This window comes from Balaenoptera physalus, assembly GCF_965194825.1.
Source record: "Balaenoptera physalus genome assembly, chromosome: 20".
Lineage (NCBI taxonomy): Eukaryota > Metazoa > Chordata > Mammalia > Artiodactyla > Balaenopteridae > Balaenoptera > Balaenoptera physalus.
The window spans coordinates 54,148,717-54,161,724 of record NC_138901.1 but is presented as its reverse complement, the minus strand read 5'-3'; the positions used below and the strand labels follow the sequence as shown (position 1 = coordinate 54,161,724).

At 53.9% G+C, this 13,008-nt stretch overlaps 1 protein-coding gene across 2 annotated transcripts in view; it reads left to right on the top strand.

Annotated features, from left to right (window-relative positions):
* The first annotated feature begins 3,654 nt into the window (after positions 1-3,654).
* The window catches only part of WSCD1 (WSC domain containing 1), a 53,030-nt gene continuing 43,676 nt past the window's right edge, over positions 3,655-13,008 (top strand). The window contains exon 1 of one of the 2 annotated variants that reach the window (XM_082443881.1): positions 3,655-10,786. The gene's annotated coding sequence lies outside the window, so the exon portion shown is untranslated. Of the gene's footprint in view, positions 10,787-11,888; positions 12,153-13,008 lie in introns of those variants that run through there. The other variant, XM_082443880.1, reaches the window with a different exon arrangement.

The window sequence follows — 13,008 nt, the reverse complement described above, 5'->3', positions numbered from 1 at the left end:
AGCCTGACCCTGGAGGGGCCAACTGGGGCTGTGTCCGCAGAACTGTGAAACTGAATCAGGAACGGCCCAGCCTTCCCATGGCTAGAACCATGGATGGTTTAGATGCTGTCAGGTAATACTTTTCTACCTCATGGCTAAGTTGAGGAAGATGCTGGTCTGCAGAGAGAGAGAGAAAGAGAGAGACAGAGAGGGAGAGAGAGATAGGAGTGAGGCCAATACTGAGATAAAAGCAGAAGTAAAATGGGGAAAATGGGTTCTTGGTATGTTTTCAAGTTTATATTCCAGGACTTCCTGAGGCTTAGCTCCATTCTTGCCCTGGGGGTTCTGTGAGACACCCCCCTATACTTACAACCAGCCCGTCTTTTTTGCCTAAGCTAGCTTGAGTCAGTTCCTGATGCTTGCAAACAGAAGTGTTTGTAAACTATTGTGACAGATGGCGATCTATTGGCATACTGGTCCTACGGAAGAGAAGAGGCCGCAGGAGCTCGGACAAAGGGACGGACATCTCACTCTAGGTGAAGGAGTCAGGCCAGCCAAGGAGGGCTTCATGAGAGGATCAATATTCAATCACAGTCACAAAGGGATGAACACTGTAACAGACACTCTTCTAAGTGCTCCGTGATTATCTCTAAGTTAGTTCTCACAGCAACCTGGGAAGTAGGGACAATGGTGATCCCATTTTTCAGAAGGGAAAACTAAGCCTCGGAGAAGCTAAGTTGCTTGCCCAAGGTCGTGTAACCCAGAAGTGGTGGAGCTGAGATTTGTACCCTGGTCTCTGGCTTCGTTAAGCCACTGGGCTGTGCTGCCTCTGATACCCAAGGCATCCGTGCCCAAGGTTAATCCCATGGTCAAGGACCAGGCAGAGCTGGGCTGAAGGCTGATGCCTCTGGTAGAGAAAACAGCTTGTACAAAAAAAAAGGTAGAGAGGAGTGGGAGAGTGTGGTGAATCTGGGCATGATCTGCTACATAATTCGCAAGGCCCAGCTCAAAATGAGAATATGGGGGCTCCTTGCTCAGAAATTATTAAGAATTTCAAGATGGCAACAGCAAAGCCTTAAAGCAGATGCAGCCCTTCTGGACGCTGGGCCATGTGTGCCTACACAGGCCACTCGCTCACCTAGAATTTCCTGCCTGGGGTTCAAAAGGGAGCAGGGTGGGTATAGTGGTGTCAGATGTGGGCAGGGTGGGCCTTTTGTGCAAGACTAGAATCTTTGGATTTAGTCCTGTAGGGGTTGGGGCACCAGTGAAAGATTTTGAGAAACCAGTGATTCCAGCTAAGTTTATGCTTACACCTAGCAGATCACCAATGGCGCTGGAAATCATCATTTCTACAGGTAATTGTGACAGGGGTTTTCTTAACATAGCCTGCTTGGGACCTCTTGACTGTTTGAGGGATCTGGCCAAGGAAGTTCAGAGGCCAAGGTGGGAAAATACTCATCTAGGGGATGTCAAATCCATTAACACAGTATTTTTTTTCTCAGCTGGAGGAAAATATTTAAATAGAAGTCATTAGTGAGCATATTTCCGAAGCCAACAACGCCTAATAAGTCAAAATTGCTTTTCCTAAAAATGCAACGTATTGAAGGTTTTTCAACCCACCCCACCCCCTTTCTGAAGTGCTCAATTAGGGTGAAAAAAAAATCCATAGCTCTCCCTGGATTGAAACTGCTGAAAGGCCGGAGTGCTTTCTGGTTAAGCATTGTGCAACCACAGTGATACAAATCAGCCCTTTAAGGTAATTCATATCTCGGAGAGGACTTCGGAAATGGGTCCACTTGGAGCTAAAAGCGTCATAAATAAGCTGGGTTGGGTGGCTGTGCCGGCTGTGCTGGCTGCAGCGGGGATTGTGGACTGGTCTCTCAGCTTCCGCCGACCCCACCTGGTCCACATGGACGCCTCCCATCGTCCTTGTGGGAACCGAGCTTCAGGGAAGGATGGGGACTCGTCCACGGTCCCACTAAAGGGCAGCGGCAGAGCCAGTCCCAGGGCCGTGCCTCCCGACCGCCTAGTGTGTTCATTCGTCTCTCACCGGGCGCTGCACTCTCTGCTACCAGAGGGTCAGGAGCTGACGGTGAGGAGGAGGGACGGTCCAGTACAGGAGGACCCAAACACGCCGTGGAAAGAACCAAGTGTCAGCGTCATGATAAAAACAAACACACAGGGGCTTCCCTGGTGGCGCAGTGGTTGGGAGTCTGCCTGCCAATGCAGGGGACACGGGTTCGAGCCCTGGTCTGGGAAGATCCCACATGCCGCGGAGCAGCTGGGCCCGTGAGCCACAACTACTGAGCCTACGCGTCTGGAGCCTGTGCTCCGCAGCAAGAGAGGCCGCGATAGTGAGAGGTCTGCGCACCGCGATGAAGAGTGGCCCCCGCTTGCCACAACTAGAGAAAGCCCTCGCGCAGAAACGAAGACCCAACACAGCCAAAAATAAAATAAAAAATAAATAAATAAATAAAGTAAAAGAAACAGATCCAATGTGGAGTCAGATTTTAAAAACAAACAAACAAACAAACACACACACACAAAAGCATTTGTGTGTGTGTGTGTGCATGTGCATCTGTGTGTATGCATGTACTTGTGTGTGCACGTGCTGCCATGCCCACACATGTTCATGTGCGCAGGTGTGCGTTGTTTGCAGGTGTGCGTGTATCTGTGTTCGCACCTGTGTGCGTGGATATGCGTGTGATGCTTGTTTGTGCACACGTGTATCTGTGTGGGGATTGGGGACACCTAACCCCACCTGGGGGAGTCAGAAAATTTAATGCAGGGGCTGAAGGTCAAGTTTGGGGCGAAGGCTGGCAAAATGCGGATGGCACGTTTGGCTGGATCCGGACTGGACTGGTAAAGGAGTTCCTACCTGATCTCGCAGAGCCTTGAAGGATCCTTAGGAGGAGAGCGACTTGGCCAGATTTGCATTTTAGAGCCTGTAAATGCCTGCGTGTAAGATGCGATTATTTTTCTACAGTATTTCCCTCAGAAAAGATTCCTTCCAAAGTCTGTCATCTAACAAACAGGACACTGTCTAGATTGTTTCACAAAGCAGGGCTGTTTGGGGAAAGACGTGGTAGCCGGAAACCCCTCAATCTGTCTGTACAAATAAAAAAAGACAAAGACATTGAACACAGATGGAGTAATTAATTATTCCTGGGAGTCCGGCTCCAGAATTGTTGGATGTTATCGCAAGCAAACCTTTCAAAGCTTATCTTTATTTTATTGTTGCCCCTGCCGCATGGCTTGCAGGATCTCAGTTCCTCAACCAGGGATTGAACCTGGGCCATTGCAGTGAAAGCCTGGAATCCTAACCACTAGACCACCAGGGAACTCCCACGGAGGTTATCTTTAAAAAGTACCGAGGAAGGTCATTTCTTTTGAGGAGACAGTCCTGATGATGGGTAAAGATAAGCCCACCAGCTTGTGGCTGGGTGTGGAGGAGCCAGATCTGTCTTTATAAAAGATGGTTCCGGGCCAGGGCTGGGCTGTGGCTGGACACAGGGGTGCAGGGTCTGGGGCAGGGAGGCTGGTTTGAGGGAGGGGCAGGGTGGCATGGGGGTGCGGCCAGGCCTCAGCTCGGCGCAGGCGGCTCCTGCAGGGACAGGGGTGTCTCTGAAGCGCCGCATTTGCTCAGCACCTGCTGCATCTGCCTGGAAATCGAGGTGACAGAGACTTAGTGACTCCTGGCATTTGCTGTCACTTCCCATTTCCCTGCTCCTCAGAGCCTGGTCAGGACTGGGTGGAAGCTGGTCAGACAGCCTGACGCACACCTGAGCCCTGTCATCCCTCAGGTGGTCAGGGAGGGGGGGCCAGGAGGGGCACAGGGGCCACAAGCCAGGCCTTTGCTCGCTGGGACAGTGCTGAAACGCCCTCCTCACCTGGGGGCTCTAAGGGGAGTAGGTGGCCACGGCTATTTGTCTTAGACTCAGCCTGAGATGCTGAGGGTCAAACTCATACATATAGAAACAGGAAGATAGATCCCTCTCACGCGCCCCCACCCCCCACCCCCCGCCATTGGTTGCCATGGTAACAGGCAGGCCTGGGGATGATGGTCAGGATGGTCAGGACCCACTATTCCCCTCCCTTCCCCATACCACTGTTTCTACCCATGGGTGGAAAACTTTCCTTGGCTCTCCGTTACCTAGCTCCAGGATAAAGGCCAAATCCCTCAGGCTTTCCTAATACACTTCTAGCCTCCTGCCCCCACCTGCTTGCCAACCACAGAGAATTTCTCACCTTCCCCTGAGCACCCGAGGTATGTTTGCTGCCCTAGTCTCTGCCGCCTTGCACCGGCCCCTCCTCATCCTAAAGTATCCTTCCCCTCCACCCACCAACATTTCTTCTTTGAAGTCTTCTCAATCTCTACTCCTGTTCCTCCAAAGCATATTCCTTGCTCTCCTGAGCTGCCCAAACTGGTGAAAGCAGGGTTGGCAGGGCCCATCTGAATTAGACAGACAGTCTCCGAATCCCCAGGTCCCCACCAGCACCCAGCCCTCACCCACCATCCTCCGGCGCTCTGCACCACCCCCAGGCACCAGTGCATGCCCCAGCCTCAGGCACAATCCCTGCAGGGGTGGCCAAAGCAAGAATGGAGAGGGAGCTCGAAGCATCATTCACTGTTCTCATCTTTCCCAAGCCCCGCCCCATGGCAGCCGCTGTCCTACTCCTGGGGAAGCAGCCTTCATGAACTTTAGAATGACCTCTGCCTTCGGGTTCCAAAGTCTAGTCTCAGAAGCAGACATTAACCCAATAGGTACCCAAAAGAAAACATAACTACAAATTGTGAGAACACATCGAGAGGAAAAGAAATAATTAACTTCGTGCATGTAAGGCGGGAAGCACAGGCCTGAGGCGCCCCCAACACCTCATCTCCTCTCACTCTCATTCTCTCCATTTTTCAGATGAGAAAACTGAGGCTCCGAGAGGTGAAGGGTGCTGCTCAAGAGGTGAAGTCACGTGATTAGCGAATGGCAGAGTCTGTCTGCTCTGATGAACTTCCAGAGAACAGTGAGTTTCTCGATCCAGTGCATTTCCGCTCCCTCTATCCCTCGGCTCCCCTCAGGGAACACGCATAAAAGGAAGCAGAAGAACTAGATGAAACATGGGGGAACACTTTACTCATCCAAGTGACTTTGCTCCTCTCGCATGTGTGTCCTGTAATAGAATAGATTTCTCCTGAGGGTGAGCCCACATGCTTGGGGCACCTGGCACTGGGGTACATGCAGGGCAGGGCTGAGGATTCCTTTCCTCTGCAGCTCTTTTCTGTCCTTCTCCCGAGAGGATCCCTTGATACAGCTCAAGAACCTCTAAGAGAATAACATCTCTCCCTCCCTCCCTCCCATGATCCCCTGGGTTCTGGCAATGACATTGGCCATGTCCTCTGTTAGTAACAACTCAGCAAGCATCCTTTCCATAGAATTCCTTCACAATCTGAGATGGAGGACAAGCATGTGTGTGTTGGCCTTGGGATGACTGTGCAAGGGAAGGAGGCCAGAGGCTGTCACTGTGTGCCTCACGGGTGGCATGGGGGGGATGGACAGGTGGGTGGACATGAGTGACCAAGTTAGAGCCCACTGGAACGGGTCCCTTTGAGGCCAACCAGATCTGAGCTCCAACTCAGGTTTTCCACTTTCTGGGTGTGTGATTTTGGCTCAGTCACTTAACTCTTCTGAGCCTCAGTTTTCTCGTCTGTAAAATGGAACTAACACAGTACAGACTTCATAGGGTTGTGAGGAGGATTACTTAAATTAACAAACGTAAAATGCCTAGCGTAGGACCCAGCAAACCACGGATTCTTCCTAAGTGACAGCACCTTCTCCTGCCATGCTCCCCTGGGACAGACAGGTGGTGACATAAGTACTTTCTGGGACAGTAAAGCTCTGAACAGTTCTACACCCACCCCCCCAACACACACATATACACACGCTTTTTCCTCCTACTTGGCTCCTGTGTTTCCCCATCCTGGCTTTTATCCCAAGCACAAAACTGTGGGAACACTGATGGGGGTAGGAGACTAAATTTGGACATGAAATCTGGGAAGACTTCAGGGAGGAGGGAGAGTTTGTCCCAGGCCCTGAAAGAGTGACAGATTGTGAGGCGAGGGGCATTCCAGGCAAAGGAAACAGAATGGGCAAACTCCAGAGATGGAGTGACACAGGCTGACGGGGGGAGATGACAGAGAGCATGGGAACGCCCGGAGGGAGACCTATAGGGGAACGGGCCTGGCAATGTGAGACGAGGATGGAGAGGGGTGGATGGGAACCTGGGCAAGGTAGGGGAGGGGCTACCATGTGACTGGGCTTCTAGGCAGTAAGGTTATTCAGGGCAGGGGAGAGGAGGGTGCTGGTGACAGCCGTGACCTTGAAGACAAACAAGCTCCCTGCTCTCGCGGAGCTAACCATCTATACATTCAAGCCTTCCTACTGAGCATCTGCCCTCTGTCTGCCCACAACTCCTTACGTCCAGCTGCACACCCACAGCCCTTCCACCCACTTTCCACTCATCCGCTTGCTTGTACACCCAACCTTCCAGAAGGCAGAAACTCAAACTCTGTAGGATTTTTAGAGTTCCACTCACTTGGTTAGCAGACTTGGTTATTAGGACTTTGCTGATCCTATGCTGGATATTGAGGGCTCACAATTTGGAGGAAAGAAACCACATAAAAGGGCATAAGTGAGCAGGATTTGTTTCTGTACAAATAGACCTTATTTTTCTAACATGCGTCCAGAGGAAAGGGGGTCCTCCATTGGTTCAGACCCAGGCCTCTTCTGTCTTTGTGCTCTGTCCCACATAGAGGGCTGGCTTGTCATCTCATGGTCCCAAAGTGGCCACTCCACTTTCCAGCACAGCAGCACAGCTGTGTTTAAGGCGCTGTAGTAGAAATCCCTACAAAGGGGAGGGAGAGGAAAGGGATCAGAAAGAACCAAACATGTTGCTCTTTCTTAAAAATACTTCCAAACAAAGGATTAATTTCCCCTGATGAAGATGTTTATGGAGACTTTATTGTGCCCACCGCCATCGGTGTGCTGTTTTCTATCAGGCTGAGGTGAGGGGAGAGGACCAACTGGGTAAGTGGATGAATCTGGAACTCCACACAGGGTGGGGGACGGAAGGGGTAGGGCTGGAGGTGGGAGTTCCGGGGGAGCAGCACTCCTTCCCCAGTGACCCTTCCTGTGTGGCCAGGATACCTGGGATGAGGAGGAACACAGGTAATGAGCAGACCCTGCATATCAGGTGCGCCTCTGGGAATCGGCCATTATTACATTTGGAACTTGGAACTTGACATTATGTTTCCTCCAGAATTTCATTTCAGCCACTAGCCATCTGACAACCTCTATGCTGTTGGAATTTCTTCCATGGTGGCCTCTCTTTCTTGTCTCCTTTCCTTAGGATGCTGACCAGGTCTCTCTTAATGAATCTTGGTCAGTAGGCTCACACACAGAGACAGCGTCATTAGTCACATGATGTCACCAGGTTTAAAAACTCCTCTAGTTTAGTTGTTTGAAATGAGCCTCCTGGACGTTCCACAGGATACCTGGCCAGTACTTCTCAGGGAAGGCAAGGAAAGAATGAGTAACTGTCACAGAGCAGAAGAGACTGGGGAGGTGGGATAACTAAATGCAATGGGGTAACCTGGACCCTGGAGTGGGTCCTGGAACAGAAAGAGGACATAAATGGAAAATCTGGTGAAATACAAATGAAGTCTGGAATCTGGTCAATAGCAGTGTGCCTATGTGAGTTTCTCAGCTTTGACAAAGGTACCCTGGTCATATAAGATGTTAACAATGGGGAAAACTTGAGTGAGGGGTCCACACGAATGCTCTGCTATCTTTGCAACTTTTCTGGAAATCTAAAGTTCCTCCAAAATAAGAAGTTTATTAAAGTGAACCCATCTCCTCTTTAATCACTGCCATCTCCTTGAGGTGCTCCAGCAGCTTCACTGAAATGACAGCTTGCAAGTTCAAGGTCTTTGATGAATGACTTCCAGGGAAGTTCATAAAAATGGAACAAAGACGAGGTGTTTCTTCTGCTAAGCACACACGTGCACACCAGGCAGGCAGGAGGAGCAGAGCCGGGGTCCACTCTGCCACCCTCTCCACCAGAGCCTACTTGCAGCCCCTGCACCCCTACACCTTCCAGCTGATGACTGAGCCCAGAAGCTCTGTGTCTAACCCAACGTACTTCTGCACTCGGCTGGCAGTGCCTCAGTGCTTTCTGTTCCTCAGCCCCAGCTCACTGCTGCCTCTGTGCAGATAGGAGGGGTGGCGGGGTCAGGCAGTTCTCATCTGGATCCCACAAACTCTTTGCCAGCACCTGCCACACCAGACCCCACACCAGAGCCAGTTGGAGTTGTCGTCATAACTGCCAGCAGCTGGAAGAATCATCCTTGCGGTCACTTCCTGAACGTATACCGTGTGCCAGGAACTCTGTACTGGAAGGAAGACCTTTTCCCCATTTTGCAGATTAAAAAAACTACATCTGGGGAAAATGATTGAATTTGCCCAACTAGAGAAGCAGAACTGACCTCAAAGCACCCTCATTTCGTTCCCCTGCCTCTCTTAAAGAAAGGCCCTTGAAGATCAATTAGACAACCTGCCCATTTTACAGAAAGGCAAACCAGGACACAGCAAGGTAGGTTTTGCATGAGGCCACACAGGCTCTTCTGGTCTAGTCAGAAAAGGAACTCAGCCTTCCTCCCCGTTCTAATCCCAGTCTCTCTCCGCTACCTCTGAATTCCTGAAACTTTCAGGGCACCTCTGGTCCATGCCTAGGAAGTCCAGATGCTCCCAGACCAGACCAGACCCGTCCTCCCTCCCAGGAAGGTACAGATTCCCGCCCTCCCCCGGCCTGGTCTGGTATCTGCAGGCACAGCTCAGCAGGGGGGACAATTACCATCTGTGCGGCTGGCGTCTTCACAAAGGCATATTTAAGTCTCTGCAGTACTCAGGGGAGAGAGCAACTAAATAGGCAGCACAGCAAAGTGTTGAAGCCAGCTGCAGGTCTGAGTGCACGGAGGGGGCACCAGTAAGTCACAGCACTACTACAGGGGAAGAAAGCAAAGGAAGAAGGAAGAAACTGCATCCCCTTCTTTTCAGATGTTGCCAGAGGTTCTCTCCGTCTCTGAACAATGCTTGCTCCAATGAGGCAGGTTCCACCAGGAGTGAAAGGCAACCTTCACAGGCGACTCCGGGACAGTCACGTCCGTGCCACCCTGCCAGCGTATTGATGCAGCAGCAGCCAAGAGCTAGGTGGTCAAAGGAGGAGGACGCCGGATGCAGGCGCTCGCGGGTATCGGAGGGGCACCTGCTTCCGTCTCCCACCACAGGCCCCTGGCAGGGGGACGCGGTTCCATGAGCCCTCCACACTCTCCCTCCTGATCTCCCTGATGGTCAGTAGAACCCGCTGGGCCATTGTAAGATGGCCAGACACAATCACGGATCTGTCTGTGGACCTGAGCAGGAGGAAGCAGTCTCTGAGTTCTCGGGAAGACACATGGTGACCACTGGGAAACTGCTTGAGTTCATTAAAAATATGTCATGCTAGGCACATTGCATTTTTTTTAAAAAAAACCAATTAATTATTTATTTAATAAATATTTAGTGGGCATGCCGATGTGCCCAGAATAAGCTAGGCACGAAGGAAAGAGTTCTGAATGAGATAGAAATTCGCGTGGCTTTGTGGGGGCTGAGAGGGGGCTGGGAAGAGAAGACAGACAATAAGCAAATAGATCCACAGGGTGAGGGTGGGGCGGTATGCTTTATGCAGCCTGGGAACTGGACAGAGAGGCAGGTGCTTCAGCTGGGACGTCTGGGCAGGCCTCCGGGAAGGTGACATTTGGAGGACAAGGAGTCACCACAAGCCTGTGGATCGAGAGAGCATTGCACAGGTGGTATTTCTGGATTGTAGCAAAGCCTTGGGAGAGAGCTCTTCGCATCATGTTTACTAAAAGGCGTTACTTGTGTACCCTGCGGCAGACAGTGTGCTATGAACTCACCAGGCATTTTATTTGATTGTCACAAAAGCCCAAGAATGGGTGTATTTTCTCTGATTTTCAGATAAAGATGGTGAAGGCACACACCACTTATTGTGAGTTTTAAGTGAGACCACGGGCACGAAGGAATTAGGGCCAGCTTCACCAGCACAAGAGCTGCGCAGGGCATGGGGCCCATGCTCAGAAGGGTTCTGCACTGGGTTCAATGTTCTGTTCTTGTTTCTTGAAGTTCTTACTCATTCTTGATCAAAGGGCCCACATTTTCATTTTGCATTGGGTCCCACAGATTACGTAGCTGGTCCTGGAGAGGGCTTCAAAAATCAAAAATGTACAGTGGGTTATTGTTGTTGGTAATAATAGCAACACACCCATTCACACTCTGAAAGGGACATGCATGGGGGCTTTTCTGCAAGCCAGTAACACCCCGCACTCCCTGTGCCCTCTCCCAGTTCCCCCAAGGACTCCAGAGCTCCCCACCTTCGTCCCAGGGAGGGGGGCTGATTCTCCTAATTCTGGCACTTGGCCTGACAAACTTAAGCGTATCCCTTTCCTTTCTGGGAGCCACTTGACTGACCTACATAAAGCGGGGCTCCAACTGGTCTCCAGGCTAATCCTCTCCCTGCCCGCCCTCCACCTGTTGAAAATGGGCTCCTCTGAGCCTTGCCAAGCTGCGCTGCCCCTAGCGGGAGTCGGAGGCATGAAACTCCCTTTCAGGAAGCCGGGTTTAGAGCCATGCCATCGCATCCTGCCCGGGCAGCCTCTGCTGGTCCTCAGCCTCCGGAGCAACTCAGCAGCCAGCCCTGGGTGAGGACAGGGGCCACTGATGCACCTGGCAAGGCAGGGGTAGCACTGTGGCTTGGGGGCTTCCGAGGAGCAGGGGTGGGGCGTGGAGGGGAAATCCTCAAGGTTGGATCCAGCCCTTATTTTAAGAAGGGGATTGTGTATAGCAGTGTGGTTTTACACCTGTGTGTCTGTATCAGCGCCTGTCCACCTCAGTGTGTGTGTGTCTGTGTGTGTGCCTGCAGGCCAATGCCCAGTGTGACTCTCTGTACAACAGTGTGTCTGTCAGTGGGCGCCGGTGCGTGGGCGGCTATACCTAGGTGTAGATTTGTCACCGTAGGTCTGTGTGGGGCAGTGTAGTAGCTGGCGGTAGAGTCCTGAGTGTGTAGGCATAGGAGACGGTGTCAGTGTATTTGTCTGTGGGGTAGTGATTCTGTGGGTGACTGTCTCAGACAGCGGTGTGTGTGTGCGTTTGTGTGTGCATGCACAAGGATGTGGGTGTCAGTGTCTAGGTCTGCATGGGACAGTGACCCAATGTGTGTCTGCTTCTGTGAGTTGGTATCAGAGCGCTACAAACTGGGTGGCTGGAGGTACAGGTGTGCCTGTCACAGTGCCCCAGCAAGACAGAGCCCAGTGTGTGTGTGTGTGTGTGTGTGTGTGTGTGTGTGTGTGTGTGTGAGTGTAGGTGTCAGGGTGTCTGTGAAGCAGTGATTCAGTGTGTTTGAATCAGTGTGCGTGTGTCCCTGAGGGTTTGAGCGAGTGTGGCGGCGTGCTCCGTTGTGTGGCAGTGCCCTGCGTGTTGGTGTGAGCGCCAATGCATTCGCCCGGTGTGTGTATTTTACTGAGAGCGAGGCTGTGTGTGTGTGTGTGTGTGTGTGTGTGTGTGTGTATGGGAGTGAGTGTCAGAGTCTCTGCTCCCCAGCAGCGCGAGTGGCAGCGCCAGGTGGGCTGGTCCGCAGGACCCGGGCCGGGGGTGGGCGCCGCCCCGCCCCGCCAGCCGCGACCCCTCCCACTGGCGGCGGGCTGAGGGCGGCGGCAGGACGGTCGCCTCTAGGACCCGGCGGCGGCGGCCGGCCGCTGTCCCCGGGCCGCGCGAGTGAGCATGTGCAGAGCCGGGCGCCCGCTCGCCCGCCGCCCGTCGCCCGCCGCCCGCTCGGCGCCCGCTTGCTCCGCCGCCGCGGCTCAGCCCGGACGTCCGCAGCCCAGGGAGCCAGGTGGCGGCGCCCTGTGCCCGAGGCGCGTCGGGCCGCTCCTCGCCGCGGGCCGCCCGGGGGCGTGCGGGCGCCGAGGGCGCCAAGGCTCCGGGCACTGCGGGGTTGCGGGCTTGGCGCCCCTGGGAGGCGGGCGCGTGGCCGCCGGAGCGGCCGCCCCAGCTGGCCGCGATCGCGGGGTGAGTGCGATCTCCGGGTGCCCCAGCCGGGACCCCCGCGCGGGCTGCGGGCAGGGTTCCCCCAGCCGCGGGCCAACAAGTTTGTGTAGACGCGGCCGGGAGCGCGGCCGGGCTGCACCTGCTCCGGCTCCGGGGCGCGCTGGCGGGGGGCGCCTCTCGCGGGGCCACGGCGGCTTCTCCCGGGAGTGTGTGCGCGTGGAGCCGGGGTGGGGGCAGCTTCGGCACGAGCGGGATGGGGCGGGGGTGCGCAAAGCAGTTTCCCAAGCCGCGCCCGCCTCCTGGAATCCTCAGAGACCGTCCGTCTCCCCGGAGGGAGCCGTGGATCCGGGGAGGGGGCGAGGACAGGCTTTGGGGTGCGCACTGCCTCTTCTAAGAGGAGACGTTTACCAGCGGCAGCTCCCTCTCGTTCCGCCACCACGCCAGGCTTCCGGTCAGCGGAGGGTTTTCTCTGTCTCTTGGTGAACTTGAGGCGCGGGCAAAGGCGAAACGCACGTATTTCGTCCAGAAAATTACTCCAGGTAGAGCTCTGCATTTTCCTAAGGGTAGACGGAAACTCACGACTGGAGGCTACTAATTGCGTTTTTCGTTTCTCATGGGAAGCCTCCAGGGGGTCTTCTGCCTCAGGGTGACCAGCCTCCCGGGTGTCTGTTTTCCTGAGCATCTGTGCCCACGGATGATGCCTGCTCGGTGCTGGCTCGCCTGTGGGGAGGCGGGGGCGGAGAGGGAGACCTCTGACCCTTCTCTGAGCAGTGGGAGGGCTGGTTGTAAGGGTTCCAACCCCCCCCCCCCCCGCCCCGTCCTGCCCTGGGATCCCGCTGCTGCCCACGCTCGCCTGCTCCCCACCTGCTCCCGAGAT